This window comes from Camponotus floridanus, unplaced genomic scaffold (genome assembly GCF_003227725.1).
Source record: "Camponotus floridanus strain SB8 unplaced genomic scaffold, Cflo_v7.5 scaffold9, whole genome shotgun sequence".
Taxonomy (NCBI): domain Eukaryota; kingdom Metazoa; phylum Arthropoda; class Insecta; order Hymenoptera; family Formicidae; genus Camponotus; species Camponotus floridanus.
The window spans coordinates 3,400,811-3,421,579 of record NW_020229860.1 but is presented as its reverse complement, the minus strand read 5'-3'; the positions used below and the strand labels follow the sequence as shown (position 1 = coordinate 3,421,579).

Below are 20,769 nucleotides of genomic sequence, written 5' to 3'. Positions count from 1 at the left end.
ATACAAGTCTAAATTAGTTATGATTCGTGTATTCAATTCATGAAAAAGCAGAAAACGCAGAGAATTAGAAACTAGCGTCCAATGAGAAATTAAATTACATGAAAGAATAACTTTACGAATAAAGTAAATGCTAATTTTAATACTTATTTTTTATTATTTTAATTTTGAAAATTTTAGTATTACTTGTTAACATTTTTTACAAAATATCTTGTTTTAACTATAATTTGTGTGTATATATATGCATGTGTACTCACCGTTAAATTTTGTCCAATCAATGGCGAGAAGCTCTTGTAGATTAATTAATCATATTCTTGTTACATGTACGTTTACAGTGAATTCCGCTAATATTTTATCAATTAGTATCTGTCCAGCGATCCATTATGCGCTTTTAATAATCCTTTTGCTCTCTCTGAATTGGTCACCAGAGCTCGCGTAATACTTTCAACACGAATAACACGTTCTCACTCAGTTTTTCGGTCTTGCATAATTATAACAGAATTAACTGCATCACGAATCGCATTCGATTTTAAAATACTGCTTTTAATTCTCTCATTAGCTCCAGAATTCTTTATTTAATATTTGTTTCCATGCAATATTTAATTTATAAAATTAATTTAAGTTTTGTATAAATACTTTTGACGCAAAATTTTCGTGGCTCATGTATCTTATAATAATTATTTTAAAATGAATATTTTTTAATTAAATTGTATCATTTTATAATGGCGTGCTTTTAAATATGTAATTAAATGTCGATTTGTAAACACAAATGTATATTGAATTAAAATGGGACAGACGTATGTATTTAATCATCTCTCTTCGTTTGCTCCGATGTTACGAAGATCGGTATGCCAATAAGGGAACGCAAACGGGCGACGAACTTTCATCCATACTAAGTTTCCACGTTTATAATTGCCGCGTAAGAGCTTTGGATCATTATTATTATCCCTATGGAATTGAATTCTGAATGCAATTTGGCCGGTAATTCCCATTGAAACTATATAAGGCAATGCTGAGTGCGAAGGGAAAACTATTGAAATTTGGTTGTGTAGCTCAAAAAAACACAATGTCTTATTTCACAAATGAAACATTTTACCTCTTAATATGACACATTCCTATGATTATTAATGATATCTGAATTTAGATTAAAAATGTTAATTGTATTTCATTTTCAATTAATTTTCTAAAATTTCTGGCGTGTAATTGTGAGAAAACCGGAATGCGAAAGATGCATTATAAAAAGAATAGTTGGGGAGAGTTGAAAACGCCGCATTGAAAATTTAGTCGATAATTGTTACCAAAACTTTTCAATCATTATTATCGCACATCGCAGATCGAGTTTCTAACGCAATTTAAAGGGAAAGTTGCACGAGAGAAGTTGGTGAGCGGAAAACGAAGAAGGTGGAAAGAGGTTGACGTAGGGCATGCAGACACGATAGAGAAAAGGATGGGACGAAAGAGAGATGCGTATCGTATCTTAAAATTTACTTCGAGCACCTCGCCGCTATTTTCCGATAATGGTAAACGCGCGATCAGACTATGCTCCGCTCTGGAGTTTCTCCGGCGCAAATCGCGATCGCAGGGCAACAGGAAATTACGTTTGCATAATTTTCTCACAGTAGAACTCTCGCGGCATAGTAATAGACAAGAATTCGCAAGATCGCGTCTTCTATCGCAGTCTTGCACCGATTCGTCGCGAGTAATTAAATAAAACGATTGCTCCTTCATCGGCTGATAACGAGAGACGCGAGGATGATCGATGTGACAGAGCTCATTTCCGAGCGCGGAATTAATCCTACTAAATTGTCACTCACGTCTAACACATTTCCGTAGCGGAAACTAGATCCGTATGTGCGCGATTACTTGCTTTTGTACGAAATTGTACCATCCGAGGTTTTGTACGAATAGGCTTTGATTTCTGTGGAAGTTGTCGCACACAGAGAATTACATAGCAATCTCCGTTGTTCTTAACGACGACACAACGGGAGAAACCGGCGAGCCCACGATCCCACCACCCCTTAAGCACGGACCGGGGGAGCGAAGGGCATCGCGTCGCGAATCGCACTGACACTCGCAGATTCTCCGTTTCCCGCAGAAGCTTCCAACTACGATCCCTGTCCCCACCCCGGCGAGAATTCTCTCTTACCCTCTTCCAACCCCCCGCAAGCCGTGGCTTTTAGCGCAAGCGCTTGTGCTTTTCCGCGGACTACGTCCTATCCTAATTCACGTTGGCGTAAGTACGGTCCTGTTCCGTTTCACGTCGAAAATTTCTCCTTTCTTTGCATCTTGTGGCTTCACTAAATTATGAGCGACGCAAATTCTTTATTTTCTCTTTTATTTATGTACAACAGAGTCTCTTCTCCAAGCGATCGCATCGAAATTATTTCGTGAACGTTACTAAAGAAAGCTCGCTATTCGATACCTTACAAATATAAGATCCTTGAATAATTTATCAAACTAAAGTTTGTGTTTTTCTTTATGATAATTTTAACATCTGTATATTTCGGTTTTTTCTTAGCTGTATAATAATTTTTATAAATTTTTATAAAACGTGCAAAGAAAGAAGAAATTATGCAGTTTAGATTTCTAAAAATAAATGCTAAATCAATAACATTTTAAATAATTTTAATTACCTTGTTACACAATAATTTATTACAAAAAAATACAGATATTTGCTTTATGTTTTGTTTAATCAGATATGTGTGTTTTTAATATGCAAAAATATAAAACTTCAAAGGTCTTATTTAATGCTGGCTTATATGCTGAATATGATGACTCAACTGTGTACATAATGATTGATTAAATCAGAGGCATAATTACGTCGAACTGTAATTGATAATATAATAAAAGTAAATTAACGAATGAATGTGGCCGTTTATTTATGCGACACAATTTTACAGCAATTGAACGAATATTGACCTGAAATATTTACAAGAATTCACAGCTCGCTAATACGCGATGAAAGTAATGGAACAATAATCTGCCTTCTATGATTTTTAATTCATTTCATTTTTAATTCATTTCATCAAATACCACCGTGATATTGAATTTGCTTTAAATAATTTTAGTTTTGAGCATAAATATCTGGCATATTACACGCTTGGTACGCGGTTTTTATTCAACTTTCGATTTTTTTTTTTTTTTGCATAAAGATATTACTTAAAAGTATAGTGATCAAATAATAACATTATAACGAGAATAATAGATATCTAAAAATCTAAATAAATTCTAAAATACTCAAATGATAAAATCCCAAAAACATCCATTAGACATTTATGACGTACAGTTTCGTCTGATATGCGTCTAAAAGAGTGAATAAAATGAAAAAGGAAAATATCAGAGATGATTTCTAATGCGAGAGTATCGACATTAGAAATCAAGTCGACAAATTGAGCATGACCGCGGCTGCAAGATTGGTAAACAAGCATTCTAATAAAAGCACCCCGAGGGGTAACTCGTGCGCTGCGGCACTGAATTTTTCATTCATTCGAACGCTGATCAAAACTCGGAATGTTGCGCGCATGTCGTCGCGATACAAAAGAGGCTACAATTTGAGAATTAAGATTACCCTAGGGAGAAAACCGCGACGCGGGTTCTTCGCATTTCGACGAGGGTGGTTTATTCGCTTCTCTCGATGCGTACGCGAAGAGGAAAGGGAGAGAGGGGACGAGGGGACATCTCAAGCGGCTTCGCCGTATCTCTCATTAGCCTCGACTCTATGGCAGCTTTCTTTCTCTTCTCGACAGTTAATAAAGCCACTGCCAACTGTCCGCTTCCCGCGTGGTTGAATTGGCCAAGTTTTAATTTCCTCAGGAACCTACGTGCTCCCGAGCAATCGTCGAACTTATCGCGGATGAATGTGTGTTGCGAGTTACTCGTCGAATTGCGAGAGTGGTGCGCTGGTCCGAGCAATAGTCGAAGTGTTTGAAGTGATGCCACGATGCGGCACTGGCCATGTAACGCGTTAGATTTCCATAAATATGTGTAGCGCGATGCGCAGCAAATTTCCGCTGGGATCTCGCTCAGAATCTCCCGTCCTGCATCCGACGAGCTTTAATTTCCCGCTTTGTCAACTGCGTATCGGGATAATCGTGACAAACTTATCGCGAATGAACGCAGCGCCAGTTAGTCAGCAGAAATGTGAATTCCCTGGTGCCCAGGACGGTTGTTGAACCTGTCCCGCGACAGATCACGAGCTTGACTTTTATAGAATAATATAATACGATATATATGCGAAAAACAAACACGCATATCAAACTGGTTTTTGCCACGTATATATTTTATGTAAAATACTCATCAAAGCATTCTGCATTATGTTTAAAAATTCTAGAATAAGAGACAATTCATATTTCAATTTGGCTATTGAAATAATTGATACTTTGTTAAAAATATTAAATATGTTAGATTATGCATTCGCGAAATTTCTTAACCCATTCGGACCTGAATTTTTTCTGGTTAGGTAAAAAATTATTGAATTAATTTTTATTGATGCTAAGGGTTTTTTTTATGACTTATAACTGTTAGGAATTTCCAATTCCACCGAGAGATCGCAGGAAAACTAATTCTAAAAAATAACTATTTCACATGATTTTAAAGTTGCGTGCATAATTCTGTACATAGGGTCTGAATGGTTAAGGAACTTATTATCATCATGAATATTATAAAGATTCTACTAAAATAGAATTTGCTTATTCATTAATATGACTTTACCTCAATGCCAGATTATATCGTGCATTTCTGGCATATATCTCCTGATACGATGTGAAGTGTTGCACAGTCAGCATTACTGCCAGATCAACAGAAAGGTCAACGACCAACGCGTTCGTAGTTTCACGAATTCCATCAGTCGCAGTAGAAACGTGAATGCTAGCGAGGCAATCACGGCTACGTCATGGCATATTCGTGCCTCTTGCTACGTATTTTCCTCTCGGTGATAACGATGCAGTATCTCGCGACATCATCCATAATTTCAACGATTGCACCGAAATAAGCGAGATCTCGACGGAATTAAAAAAACCTGCGAGATACAGTCAACATTGATTTGACATTGGTCGGACTTAAAAAAAAAACAGCCTTCCTTAAGAGCTTGGACTAACGAGAGAATCATAATTGTCAACAGATTTCGTTAATTATATTCCATGATTATATTACGTAATAAATTGCCTCCTTCGATAATCGATAGTTTCGTGTGAAACAATATTTCTCTGTAAATTGATATTCTCGTTAAGAAAACAGATTGACAGAGAAAATTATAAAATTTTTAAATCTAATCTCCATTTCCATAATTGATAGTTATCTAAGTGTCTTAAAACAGAATGCATCAACATAATTTATAATTAAAATCTAAATTTTTTAAATATCTTTTTCATTTTGCTATAATTGGCATTATAATTGATTTTTGTACCAAAAATTATGACAAATTCTCATTGAAAAAAATCATTATGCATTAACGAAATTAACGAAACTTTTTGGTTTGGAAAACAAATCAATCTCATGCATCAAAAATAAAATACACTTCGCAATGAATAAAACAATTTGCATGTAATAAAACTATATTTATGTTTTTAGTTGTGTATTTATGTGTAGTTTGATATAGGTTCTCTCGGGATTATAACTAGCGCTTACTAGCATACGGAATTTTCATGAGCATCACGAATCGTGTCTATTCTCGAGACTATGTACAATCGTTTCTAATTTGAGAATCAAAATGCACATACGAAACAAAAAAAAAGAGAGAAAAAGACACGAAAAAAGAAAATGCGCATGGGAAATTACCGATTGAATAATGAATTTTGGAGCAAAGTCCCACATAACGTTTACGAGGAATTCGTATCGAAATTTTATTCGGCTGCTTTGTGCTTTTCCTATGCAAAAGGAGCTTTTGACTTGCGAATTGATCGCGCCGCTGTCTCGGTCTTACGATTAAGTCGCTAAAGTGCAAAGTTTCGAAAGTAGGACGATGATGCGGAACGCGGTTGCACTCAGTTGAATAATTCGGGTCACGAAGCAAAGCGTGAGTGTGTGACTTACTTACACGACGTTACTGGAGCCACAATTAATGCGCGGCGTTAGTAAATTGATTAGTTTTCCGTACGCTCAGGTTAGCTGAGCGCGCAAAATGCGACGACATCGCAGCTACGAATCTGAAACTGTGCCAGCTGGATAAATTCACAACGAAATGAATTCGTGATCGAGCTTGTCTTACGCGGAATTTCATCGTTGAAACTCCAAGTTTATCGTACTGCTTCGTAGATTTGTGAAGACTGCGTTGAACCAACCAATGTAAATCTTGAAGCGAGCATTATATATCATCGAATTAACATAGATACATTCATAATATTCTTGTTGATTTAAATTGCATCATGCTTTCGATTCGGCATGAATGAATTGAGTATCGCGAAAAAATGTTTAGGATATTGCAACCTTTTAAACAATTTTAACATTTTTTCGGCTCGGATATAATTATGCGTTTCTTTGTGGTCAATCATGGGAATTTCGCTTCTCTCTGTCGATTCAGTTCGACTTGTAACTTAGCCATTGATTTTCGATGTTCATTTCTTCTGTTAAAGAAAGGGAAAAAAGCTTGCACGAGGTCGACTCGTTCAATTTCGTCTTTTGAAAACCGCTCTTTGACCAATGACTGATAAACTGTTCTCTGTATAGTTGCAATTTACTCTTTTCACGTTTTCACTTTGTTTGCATTCAACTGGGAATAATTTCTCAATAGATGAATGTGCTTGAACAAAATAGTAATAAAAAATTTTTAATGTCCAACAACGATCAGTTAAATCTCTTTCTTTCTTCAAGGCAAATGTATAAACATTTTTCGAGAATGATTTCTAAATTTTTTTTATCTTTCAATATATCAAAACATTCAGTATCAAAGTTCCATACAATTTTGATAAATTAAAAAATTAATTTTGATAAATTATTTAATAATTAGTATTAGTTTTTTTGTACATAAAATCATAATTGATTGATTCATCTTTTTTTCTTTTTGTGCAATCAAGTATGTGCACTAAGTTAATCTTTTTATTATTATTATGACCGATGCAAGTATTATACACAAAAATTGCAAAAACCAATCGATATTGTAATAATATAACGTTTTATTTTATCTTTGTTTTTTATTTTTATTTTTATATTTTATTTATGATTAATATCATATATCGTAATAAAATAATGAATAAAGCTAATCGTAATAAAGTTAAATAAACTAATATGCACATATTATTGATTTTAATTTCATCAAATATGTACGGTTTAGCTTTTCTGCATGGCAGATATAACGTTCCTTTAATGTTAATCGATTAAATGATTATTTCTTCTCCGTTAGACTCTTGTTTATGTTTTATAAATGTATATCAGTATGACCTATCGATTTTCTCTTTTTTTTATTTTATTTCTTTTGCCTCGTAAAATGTGTGCACAAGTAAGTGACAACGAAACGGAGTACAATGTGTACCAAAACGATGTGATGCGGTCTGGTAAAAAGTGTTGGGAACTAGTTAAACTCGTGTCGACGTCATGCAAGTTAATTTATGCCTTCCACGTACCCGATTCATCCCCAAAGTTAGTAGCATGGCGTCGGTTAATTCCGGTGGACAAGAGGCAAGTTTAGGGTGGAACTGCAGGAGAGAATGGTTGTGCAGAAAGGTCTAGGTTGAAAAGAGTATGTATACCATTTATTTGGAAACACTGCCGACGTTCGCGCTCTGACTTCGACAATAAAGAAGATTCGTGACCGTCTAAGACAGTCGCGCAAACTCGTCGGTTGCTATCTGTATCTTAGTCAATTACACCCTCCGTTATTTCGAAAGTTTGTTCGAAAATGAATGCGTTGCGCGAGAAGAGGCTAGGACTGACTTTTAAAGATCTTTAGGCAAGACGCAGGGACGTAACTTGTTGTGCCTACGAGATTGCAAAATGCCATAAGTGTTTTACGAAGATAATGAAATTTTGTGGCCTGGTCCTTCTCAGTTTTTCAATCAGTACACAAATTGCAAAAAAATTAATGTCAAAATTTATTTAAAAATTTCGTTATATTATTTTACCTATTTCCTTGATATTTAATTATAATAATATTGATTTTGCCTTTATTACGATGTGAACGAGCGAATCATCTAAAAAATATCCTTACACACCCGTGCGACATTACTAAAGTTTCAACATTCGCGGAATTTTTTACGACGCTCGCGGGTATGAGGAAGAATTCACAATCCGTTCCTGGGGAAACTCTTTAATCAGCTAGGTGCATTTTTCTCTCGGTAAGTGGCGATTCTCTTATCTGAGCTTCCTAGCAAACCCTCCCCTCAGTCTACTCGCATCCCTGAAGCTTCGTACCGGATAACTGTGAAAGCAACTCGCCCTGGTTGTCCTGCGAGGATTTAGGCAAGATAAAAAAATGTTGGAGATGGGAAAAAAGGATGCGAGCGAAGGGAATACGGGTAATGACTTTACTCGTTCGCGAATATAAACTCCCTCCTACGCGGAAAAATATTACACACACACTCGGTGCATAAAAGCGTCGTTGTGAGAAAACAGGTATCGCCGTTGCGGGTATAAGGCAATTGCAGGAAATTTTGCATTTTAATGAAGACACCAAATATATACCTGCTTGATATTAAGTGACATTCTTATTCATCGCAGAGTAAATCTCCTTCCGAAATACTTAACGTTAAGCTGACGCGCGGCGAAGGTTTTCGCGAGAAATCGCCTCCTAACAGTCGTTAAAAACACTTTGTTAAAAAAAATTGCGTAGTTTCGTACAATTTTAAATTAATTGTTTGATATATATTTGGACCTATTAGAAATAATAAATAAATTGATCTATTGGCATGATAAAAATGAAAAAATATAATGCATTTATACCTTGAAGTTAACGGGAAGCTGGCACTTTGTTCGCGATCATCGTCAAGAGCAAAATGCACTTTCTCATAAGTGTGAAAACTAATTAAAACTTTTTTAAAATCCGCCTTAAAATTTTCACCTTCTTTCATTAACCATGTACAACTCTGTACTTAACTTTTCACAATTTTTTATATATTGCATTATAGTTCAGGCGCGATTGAGTTTTTTTATTCTTACAACGTAAATTATATTTTCGATGTAGAAATACAAATGAGAGGTGACACTTGAAACGATTCTTCGGTTCGATATAATGGAGAAAAACCAACGGGGTTTATAATAGATATTCACTCCCGCGAGTATCTGAAATATCTGGAAAACTATTCGCTTCAGGAAAAACGCTGAATTCTCCGAGAGTTTGAAAGATTCTCGGATGGGAATTCTAGCTACAGTGCACTCGATATTGACGTCAAGCGTGCGCGCGCTGATACAACCCGAAGTAAGACAAGTGGAAACATCGACGACGAGAGCTTTTCCAAACGATTCTATCTTTGTACTCGTGAATACCGCCGGTTATTGTTTCGGAACGTTCGTGGAGTCGCGTAAAAATGATGCAGATAGCGATACACTAAATTTGCCTACGAATGACAAAGCTTTCCTCAACGAGGTTCGAAGGTTCGCGGATAGCGACAGAGTTTTCTTACCAAGTTACTGTGCCTCTTTACACCTGCAAAAAAGTTTCGCGATGTAGCTGTATCTGCTTTGTCAATCGAGCGCGAGTTCGAAAATTTTATCTTCACTCTGGATACACGTCCACTCTGCATACAATGTAACTTTCGCGACTTACTTAGCGACTTGCTCATCGCAGACGAAAGTAAACTACGTTTGCGAAGAAAAATCCTCGTAAAAAGAAAATACTTTTAAAATTCAAGAAAAATTCAAGTGGCCACATGCACAGAACACATAGAAGAAGAAAGATTCGATCTTATTAATTCCGTTTCCATACGGAAAAGTTTCTAATTACCAGTCCAGTAGATAATGCACGCGCGGCACCGTTTTTAGTGTATAAAAAAACTGATATAAATTACGTATGTAGTAACACAATTCTTTTTACGAATCAGTTAAGCAATCATTCGCGAAACGATCTCTACAGAGATCGGAGAAGGAGAGAGAAAATGTCGAACCATTTTTGGAAACAGTTTGAAAAACGGGGTTTCACGCTCGCCGCTTGATCATTCCGTGACGTACGTTATCTCGTCTCTCAAAGCATTGCTGAGTTACGAATTGAAAATCGATAGCTGGCTGATCTCGAAACGGTTATTCTGTGTATATGTCTTTCTACGTCGGTCGTAGTATCCCAATTTTATCCCCGAGACCTTTTGACCTATATTATAGAATCGAAACTGGTTTCAGATTCGATCTAGTTCGCGAGAATAAATTTGGCATGGATTAATTACCTATGCACATCGTTTTATTCGAGTTGGGGGCACGTGCTCTTATTTAGGTCGAGTAAATGAATTCTTCACACGCCCGAAGACCGATAGTGGCTGCTGCGCTCTCGGATATTAATACATCCGTCCAACAGCTATGCAAAATACATGAGGGCAAAGACTATTTGTTTTTCATCTTAAGGTTTGATTAACGTCCGTACACGGAGATATTTCATATTGGATTTGCGTATATTTTCACAACCATGAAATCTCATACAGTTGGGATTAATATCGCAGAAAATACTTCATCCTTCATCAAGTTTATTTAAATATTATGCGCTATATAAAATTGTAATTGTGTAAAATGCAGATTATTTAATTATATGTAAATCAATTAAGTAATGATGTGTGAATAATATTAATTATAGGCAAAAAGACTTTATTTATTTAATAAATAAATATATTAATAATATTTATTATACAAGTTGATAAAGGATCGATGAAATATCCTGATTGTAATGATAAATTTTTTTAGCAAGTAATGCGTTCTCTACGTACATGATAGACATATGATGCATTGTGTTTCATTATAATATTTTAATATCACTTGTATTTATATTATGATACATTACATGCATACATGTTTAATTAAACCACGCTTGGCATGTTCAAATATGCTATAGCAAATCAACGTCACGAGCAAATATTTACATTTAATGAACAATAGTTATCGTAAATGCTAAAATTGATGTAGCGAAATGTTTCTGGCAATAATGCAAAAATATTAATAAGTTTTTATCTCGATATTTTTTTTAAATTCCGTAAAGCTATATCGGATGATATGTCATTGATGCGAGATGGGATATATGATAGGTTATAAGATAGAAAATAGAATAGGCCCTATGTAACGTAGCGGAATGTTGCGTGCTTCGACTCCGTGAGCTCAGTTTCGTTCGGCGTTGGAAGATTGGAAAACTTGGTTATATATATATGTATATATATATATATATATATATATATATATATATATCAGGCTTAGTATGTTTTACCGTTTCTTTTTTTCCTTTTTTCGCCTTCATGCCTATTTCTCTTGCCATATTTCTGCAAACTCATCATTCGTTACAATCTCTCAACTCTATTTCTGACTTTGATTGCATCTGTGCACTTTCGTTGAACGATATTTATTCTCTACACATTATAAATTGTAAGTTTATTCTATAATGTCAGCAAAAAAAAACAAAGTACTCAAATATTAATTTTTATTTTACTTTATAATTATAATGATTTGATGACATAAAATATACAAAATATATAGAATTATAAAAAATAAATTATAAAAAATAATCCGAAATTTTTGAAAAAGATAAGTTTTTTGTATGCTTTGTTTTTTTGCCTGCAAATTCTATATTTTGGTTAGAAGCTTTCATAATGTTGGGCGACGATGTAATGCCTTAGCGTCCGCTACGCTTGGGCATAGCATAAAGCAAGAGCATAAGAAAGTCGTTAGTGTCACGGGCGATTAAAGTTGGGCGAATTAACTATGAAACGCGGTAGACAACTGTACCGTACGAACTCGGCTTGACCGCGCAGCTAGGATTAAAGTAGGTTTACACATTAATTACGCGAGATAGTGCGCTCTTTATCACACCTTACACGCGCATACATTACACACGGGGCTACTGCGTTTTACTAAAAGTTTCCACTAAAAATCTCGTGCATCAGGACGAGACTTTTCGCGATGGACAAAATGAAAAGTAATTTAACCCACGAACGTTTGTTTAGTCCGCAGGAAGTTACGATACGAGCAAATCTAAAAGTTCGAAGGACACGCTACATTGCTCTTCAGTTAGATTAAGTAATACGTAAAAATACAATTACGTCATATTACGAGAGTAATAAAAACGCAATAAGTTTGGACAAAGATTTAATCAATAATTTTGGCATCTTATGTCATTCGATTCGTATCATTCTATCTTTTTAGCAAATTTTAACATGCACTAATATTATTGTTCTATAGAAAAATGACTTGTTAATCGTTTAAATATTATTGATATTATAAATTACGATGAATCATAAATTTTATTGTTGGTACTTAGCCATCAATGTTGCTGTAATAAATTATAAGTACTATTATCTGTATTTAATTATCGATATTATTTTAAATGTTAAACTATTTTATTATTAATATTCCTACGAGGAAGATTGCAAAACGTAACTAGAAAAAGTATTTTTTGCAAAAACAAATAGAAAATGTAAAATTAAATTTGTTCGTAGTTAATACTTTTGTCTGTTTCTGTTTTGCATTAAACTGCTTTACGTTAGAAATAAAAACTTTTACAATTTTTGACTTCTTTTATAACGAGATTTTTAAAAAGGATTATTAAAAAATGTTTTATTTTCAATTATAAAAATCAAATTTCTGTATCAATTGTTGACATGGGAATGCTTCACATGGAGGAAACTTTACTAGCTCATTTAATTCTACTTATATTGTATAAAAACAACCCGAACGCAACGAGCGAAAGTCATTATTGCATTTCTCCGTAGCACTCCAAGATTTTCTCGATACAAAAGGTTCGAGTTTTTAACTGAAATTGGTACATTTGATGAGTCATCGACAAACCTCTCGATTTTCGTTACGCTGGTTGAGTTTACAAATGGGATTAATATCGTCAGAGACATAATTCCATTGGTGGAAAATTCGCGAAAATAGTTTTCCGCCATTTCAAGCGCTCACCTACTCCCAAGTTGCGCGCCGTGAATCATCCAAGAAAGAAATAAGAGTAGATGAAGCCAGTCATACCATTCCAGACTCGTAATTGCATTGCACTCTACCTAGTTCGCTTCAACTTCGCACGCCTTATTATCTACACGGTTACTTAGGAAAAGAAGCGAGAAGATACTTCCTCTTGCGCAAGATATTTGCATAGAAATACATCAACTACGAGAGAAAGCGTCGTATTGCATCGTATTGCATGTCTGATATTCTCCTTGTCCATGTCTTGGCTACAGGAAGCAACGATCGAAATGACATACAGAAGTGAACTTTCTAGATGATCAGTAGCTACCATGTGTAATCATCGTATGAAATTCCTTGTTATCTATTTCACGTATTGTATACGCGCATCTGTATTGTATAGATAAGCAATTTCACTGATCCTGTACAGCGCACATTCCAGACTTTCTTCGCAACCCTACATGTCTGACAATTTGTCGACCGTGGAACAGCAATTCTGATAGCGTTTACAAAATGCTACCAATGTGTGGTCGACGCGAGAGAATTTTCTCGGCGAGAAAAATCCAGCGAAGTTGCTCGCACGAGAAAAAATAGAACCATGGACCACGCCAGGAAAAACATTCGCACGATCCAACAACTGAACGTTTGACACCTTGCTGGGCTACGGATAATCGAAATGAAACGTTGGCACCGAAAACGGAGTGTAATCGTGAAACGGACGGGCGTGATAGGAAAGAGAAAAAGGACAAAACAGCGAACCGAGAGTCGAAAATAAAGTCTGAGAGAGAAGAAACTCGGTCGTAATCAGAGGAGCACGTCGATTTCTACCCTCGCGACGATTCCCACTGGAGGACCGCGACATTGTTCAAGGAGTGGAATAAATAAATAGCCCCCAAGACAATCTCAAGCATCCGGTAATTATCTAGAGACTTAAGGACTGAACAAATAACCCTCCTTTCGCGTTAATTAACATAAAATTGTCGCGCATTAAATAATTTTCATATTTCGTTTCGCTTTTATTACGGTTATACGAATACGCATAAAACGCAAATCGCGATTATATTGTTGCGATACGTTAATGCATGAGAGTTATCAAGAATATCACGTTTCGAAATAGCAATTTGTAAAAATCCATCGAAAACGCGATACGCTTTTTAAATGTAAAATAAAACATTTAAAAATCATTTTTCGCATTTATAGATAGAAACTTTTTTAGAATCACCCAACGAAAATTTACTGGACTACATAGCGTACGTTGCACACGCGTTTGCACTCGCAGTTCTGATATCATAGGGAAAACCGATATGTTTTCGACTCACGTGCACGTACGCATCATAAGGGAGTTCTTTTCGCGTCCCAGCCACAATGGGCTGTATTGGAGAACCACGATTTTTCTGTTGAACCGTATTATTTGCTTTTTATTTGCAAGCACTTCTGAATTTGTAAAAAATGCTGCTATATTACATAATCAATATTCCCTATAAAATCTGTTCAAAAGATTTGCTGTATGCATTAGAAATCATAGTTATTTGAACAATTTTTTATTATATTTTTTGTGTTGTTGTATTTCATGTACTTGTATTATTATTGGAAAATATTAAAATGTCTAGACTCTTGTTACTCACATGAAATATTATCGTTTATAATTTATTATATATGCATTATTAGAATGATCCCCTCTCGAATGAAATTGAATTTCGAATTAATTAGCTACTAAATTATAATATGGATTAATACAATTTGCTTTGCAACACACCAAATACACTGTGGAAGTGCGTATATTGGGTGACCGCATTGATTGTTTCATCCCAATAATCCTGCAACATAACATCAAGCCGCAGCTGCTTCCACCGACGCCACGTGTCGATCTATCGACAATCGTGTGACACTAAATTTCCTGAATGCTATTAGACCCCAAAATTAGATATCTGCGCGCGATGTTGCGGCATTTTCGTAGAAAAAGAAAGCCAACTTTTATTGAATTAATTTTATATGAAGTAGAGAATTTTCTCTACAGTAAACAAAAGAGACGATCGAATTTCAGCAGTTAGAGCGCTCATCCCAACAAGAAAACAACGAAGCGAAACCTGATTTATACGGGTATTTTACTCTATCGAATCTGTCTTTTCTTTCCTGGATCTTCATTCCTCTTCCGCGTTCAGTCGGTATGTTTCAAGTCTTGGTGGTCCCCATAGAATCAGATAGAAGCAGATAGTACGATATTTCGATACTTCAATGCCCGAAGCAACTCACTCGTAAACTATGAATTTGGTGTATTCGATTGTATTTCGAGTGTCTCTCTTCTCTCACTTCAATTAATTCATTTATATAATTTATAATTTTATTGATAATATTAATCTATATGTGTTGTAAAATTTGATATATTATGTACTCTATATTTTAAGTTTCTTTCCTTTTCTTACAATTCAATTATCTTATTTATATAATTTTTATTTTTTGTTGAAACATCAACTTATTAGGTGTTTGTACATCTGTGAAATATAAAATTGTTTCATATATTTTGTCGCTATCTGATAGTTTAGTTTGATATAAATTTTATGTTATAAATAAACATTTTAGCAAGCTTGATTAAATTGTCATGCTTGACATTTAATATTAATTTCTATTATTTATTAAATTAATTTATTAAATTACATTATCCATTTATTCTTGATTTTTAAAAAGTAACATTAAATATTGTTTGCACATGCTATAATGATTATTAATTCATAGCCTTTCTTGGACTCGATTAATAATATTATATAAACATTATATAAATATTATAAATATTATATAAATGAATTTCTCACTTCGTTATATTTATAAAATGTCTATGATTTTAAAAGTTATAGACATATTCAAATGATTACGTTTACGTTTTGATTACAATTTAATATTAATGAAGAATGAATGATTTTTGTATCATAAAATAATCAAATGTAATTATCTTCTAACTTATCTGTAAACTATTTAAGTCAATTGCTATTTAAAATCAGTAGAATTATTGTTTAACTACTTACATATCAATTTTGCTGCAGTAATGCTTTTAAGAAATTTAACAGGAGAAACACATATAATACGCGAGGACTAGAAAGCAGAACACAGAATGACACAATACGATGCACGAAGGTACACTATTCGTGACAATAAGTATCGCATTCACGCTCCAACTTTGGACATTGAATTCCCTCATATGTTCCCGAAGACTTTCTCAAAACGAGATAAGCAAGTGCTAGAATACAAAACAGACGGAAAGTCTTCGATGTTATCCCCTGTTGGTTTAAAAGTGGGAACATCAGTAAGAGAAAACATGGGGGGCTGATAACATTTCCTTATCACATAAATGAATGGCTCTTCGAACACCCAAGAACCACTTTAAGAAACTTACTCCGCAAATGCCGTATATAAAACCTTAAGACGGAATTAATAAATGGTGGTGGAAAAGAAGCGCTGTTTTTCTTTAAAGCGTGTACACCTCTCCGTTGGAACCACCGCGAGAATAATTCTCTTCGCATCTCGGAAATTTAATTAAAGCTGCACGAAGCAGAGCTAGAAATCGTTAGAAAACAGAAACTTGGGAACCGGTCGAAGAGATGGAAGGGATCATAGACAGACGGCGGAGCCCTGCCAAATTTCCGATTCAGCAGCAAACCGGTATTAGTTCGTCCGTAGCTCCGCCACGACTATACTTTAGCATAATGCAATGTCCGAAGTTTTCGACGATCCGACCAAAACGGTGAGGGGGTGCATTCACTACCGCTTCATATTCGTGAAGGTAACAAGAAAGGAAGAAAGAAAATAGTGCGCCCTTGTTTGCGTATCTTCGATTCCGGGCCGCGAATTTCGTTCCGCTTTTTTTTATTTCGCTATTAACAGATGATAAAGCCGGTCAGACGCGGGCAGAAGAAAGGAAAAGAAGAGTTGCGAGGGATTCCACGAGATATCATCCCTCGAGGGTGGAGGAAGAGAGCCGATGGCCGCGCGCGAGTAGCGGCAGTTTGGAAGAATTGCAACAGTTTCGCAACTGTTTTCCGTTCTTCTGTTCCCTCAACTGTTTTCCACGCTCCGCTGTGCTTTCCGAAGCGATAGCCTCCTCTGTCGAATCGCTCCTCTCGTTGCCCCCTGGACGTCGACACTCCACCGACGACGAGCGGGACCGTAGCCTCGACTATACGGCAAACTTTTCGTTATTATCGCTTTTCCGCCGGCGAACAAAGCGACCGAGTAGGAGAGAAGCCGGAAAAAGCATCCTCCTCTCCCTCGGGTCTATGCCGAGTAGCGTCAGTAGTTACGGGCGACTAACCGCGCTCGCTGTCCAATTTCGATCGACTTTTTTCGGATCTTCGACTGCTGTATTATTTATGCCGGCGCCGTTATTACCGCGCCTGATCGTCGGCGTTGTCGAAATGCTCGCACGTTCCAGCACGAGGCGACGTCGTTCTCGATCGCAGTCTCTCGCACAGCATTTACTTAACTTCGCTGGCTGGTAGAACTTTTTCGTGTAACGTTCAATAGGGAAGAGTATAATAGCGGAAGCACTTTGGCTCTATCTGCTTTTTTCTTCTTCTGACAACGTTAAATGTTTATTTTTGTGACTGATGATATTTTTATGCGACAAGATTGTGGGAGAAATTTAACAAAACTACAGCCATCCCAATTTTTATGATAGCATACAAAAGTGGTATACTACTAATTGTTTGTATTTTTTACGGTAACAATATTTAACTAATATACATCAAAATCATATACTTTTGGAGAAAATAATCATTAATCAAGATCATTATTGAAGATCGATTTTTAATCATTTTGATTTAAGATTTTCATAATGTTTCGCGCAGTGTCGAAAAGGAGAAAAGTCTTGAAAAATCCTATCTCTTATGATTCTGTAAAATATCTCTCGTGTTATTTCTCGTCTGATTTTTGTTTCGAAGAAATTGGGCTGATTGAATAGCTCAACAATGGGAAAAAAAGGAAAACTAAAGAGTAAATAATAAAATAACGGAAGTATAAGATAGAGTCTGCGAATAACATCAGCGAAGGTTGAGACGTCGTCTGTGAAATTCGTCGAATCAGATTGTTTATGCGGAATATTCATCGCGAGGGGGTGCGAGCACTCTCGACGGGGTGTTCACCCTTTCTTGCCACTGATCGATAACGGAGGAACGACGGATGCTCCTCAGACGAGGTCGCGTCTCATCCACCCATACCCCACCGTTGATCCGCATTTATCCTCCTGAGGAAGCCCTTAATTGCATTGTTCTCTCTTAATGAAGCTGTTTTTGTTGTAGAATAGAGTTAATTGGGAAGACAAGAACGCAAAGCGTTCGATTTCGAGATTGTTTCGAGATTTTGTCTCATCTCTTTCGCGATTTGCCTACATCTTTCGTTCATTTATTGTTTAATGCTTTGATCGCATTCTTCTGGCCCACGCAAGTTTTCAACAAAATTGATAGTTTGAGGTACTCTTGAAATTTCTATTCATTCAGGACAATACACGGATACAGAAAAATATATCCGTAATATTAATTTGCATTGGAAATAATAAATCTGTTCATGAAATTAATAAAAAATATTCGCAAGTTTTTCAGTTATATCAGTTAAGTGCAATTTTAGAGATTTAATTAATATAAACTATAATTATTTTTTTTATAAAGTTTTTAATGTCTTCTCTTGAATTGCATAAAATAAATATTTCATAAATTTTATAATATATAATTTCAATTATAAATGTAGTGATGTAATGTAAGAAGAAAAATATATATATATATATATATATATATATACACATATAAAGCTCAGCCTAAGACTCCAATCATCGCTATCGATGTCATCGATAACATTTGATAATATTTCAATATTATAATTAAGATTATTATAAGATTTCGATAATATATAATTTAAAATATTACTCTCTTTCTCATTCAGTTTTATTATCTCTTTTGTGTTATGATTATAAGCCGATCATAAGGAGACCATACAACGATCGTAGCTCATCACGATCATAGGAAAGATCGTGAATAATAAAATTCAAAATTCTAATTTTTATGACAAAAATGTCGACGGGATAAAATTCCGTAGATCGAGCTTGACGAAAAAGTGATATGAAGCGAGCTCTAGAGAAGCAGCAGAAATGTGACGCAAATAAGAACACCGGATCCCTCTACTCTCTTTCGCATCTTACGGACGCAAAAAAGGAGGATGTTTCCTTCTTTCTTTCGTTTTTCCTTTTCTTCCGCTATCAGCCCTTAGAGTCTCAATAAACCTTTACGAGCATGGATCAGAAATCCATCGAAATTTCCGTCGTCCATGTAACCTTTAACCAAGCCGGAGGAATCAATACGCCAGATCAACGCCATCGCTATCGAAGCTTTCTTCGAGGAAGGAAATTATGTTGTCGTTGTGGCGCCAGACGGAGAAAACGGAATGAAACGCGAGAGATATAGAGAATTTCATAACAGAACATTGAATATCGCGTGGCGACAGAAAATTTTCGTATCCCGTACATTGAAAACTAAATCTAACGATAAATTCATTAAAAGATCGACTGATTGTGAATCCAATAATCATTTTTGAACGCGTTTCAGTATTAATGAAACAAGCAGATAAATAATTAAAAGTGCTCGAGAGATTCATAAAGAATTCAATGTTAGAAAGACGACATGTTCGCGAGAGGCGAATACATCGTGTGAGAACTCAGACATATCCGCTTTAAAATGTTACGTCGAGGCAGACTGGTCGCGTGATAATTTGGTGCTAGCGGCTATCGAGCCAATTTGCCTGCCACCTCTCAATTACTGTTCCCGGAGCAAAAAAAATGCTGTTTTAAAATTGTCGCAAACTTTTGCGATAATTTTATTCTCGCGCACATAGACGTGCATACATACGAACATGTACACACATATATATATAGATGAAATAAGGGATATTCGCCATCGGTAGAAACCGATCGACATATTTATGACTCTGCGAATATCCCTTATTTCATTAATCAATCATACTACATCCAAAATTTAAATGAAACATTCCTCTATTGTGCAACTGAAACACGTCACGTCGACAAATTCTTCGCCGAGATAAAATGTTAGAAAGAAAAAAATGGAATGAGCGATACGGTCGGGCTATGAGCCATTCAAGGAGGCCAATAATAATACAATAACCGTCTATGGCAGAATAAAATGGCAGATGGTTGGTCAAGAGAAGAGTTAACGATGTCGTAAGAATGTTGCGAGATGTTCAATAAACATCAGCTAGACCGAAAGATATTGTAGGAAACACCTCAACGATAATGTCGAAGAATATGTTAAAATCAATAGGACGTCTCAATTCGCTTTTATGCAATTTGTCTATGAATAGTAATTCAGTATGAGAATACATCTCTGGAAATTTTCCTCTATAATCCTAATATACATTATCACGCAATTTGCAACACATCGCACATTTGAATTCTATCCGTCGATGTAAACTTAAAGTTAACAGCTTGAAGTTTTGATACATGCAGCGGCTAAATATCGTTTATACTCACGATCGCTAGAGTCAGCAAGTCGACGCTCAAGAGTTTACCGTCCGGATGATAGTGGAGTGACTGCTGTCTACATCAGATTCTCGACAGAGCTCTAAGAGCGCGAGTCTCTTTCTATTCGATTCGCGAACTAGGAGCTGTCGCTCGCGAACGGGGCATTCGTAGGAAATCCCGGAGAAACTTTCCGACAGCTTCAAAGTTCACGTTGCTTCGCGCTTTCTCGACCGGGGACATCAACT

The 20,769-nt window shown here is 35.7% G+C and overlaps 1 protein-coding gene across 2 annotated transcripts in view; it reads right to left on the bottom strand.

The window, feature by feature from the left end:
- Window positions 1-2,053, bottom strand: part of LOC105255624 — a 202,342-nt gene extending 200,289 nt beyond the window's left edge. The window contains exons 1-2 of one of the 2 annotated variants that reach the window (XM_020028903.2): window positions 1,812-2,053; window positions 255-502 (exon numbers count right to left, since the gene is read on the bottom strand). The gene's annotated coding sequence lies outside the window, so the exon portion shown is untranslated. The remainder of the gene's footprint in view (window positions 1-254; window positions 503-1,811) is intronic. The other variant, XM_011265040.3, reaches the window with a different exon arrangement.
- Window positions 2,054-20,769: the final 18,716 nt, after the last annotated feature.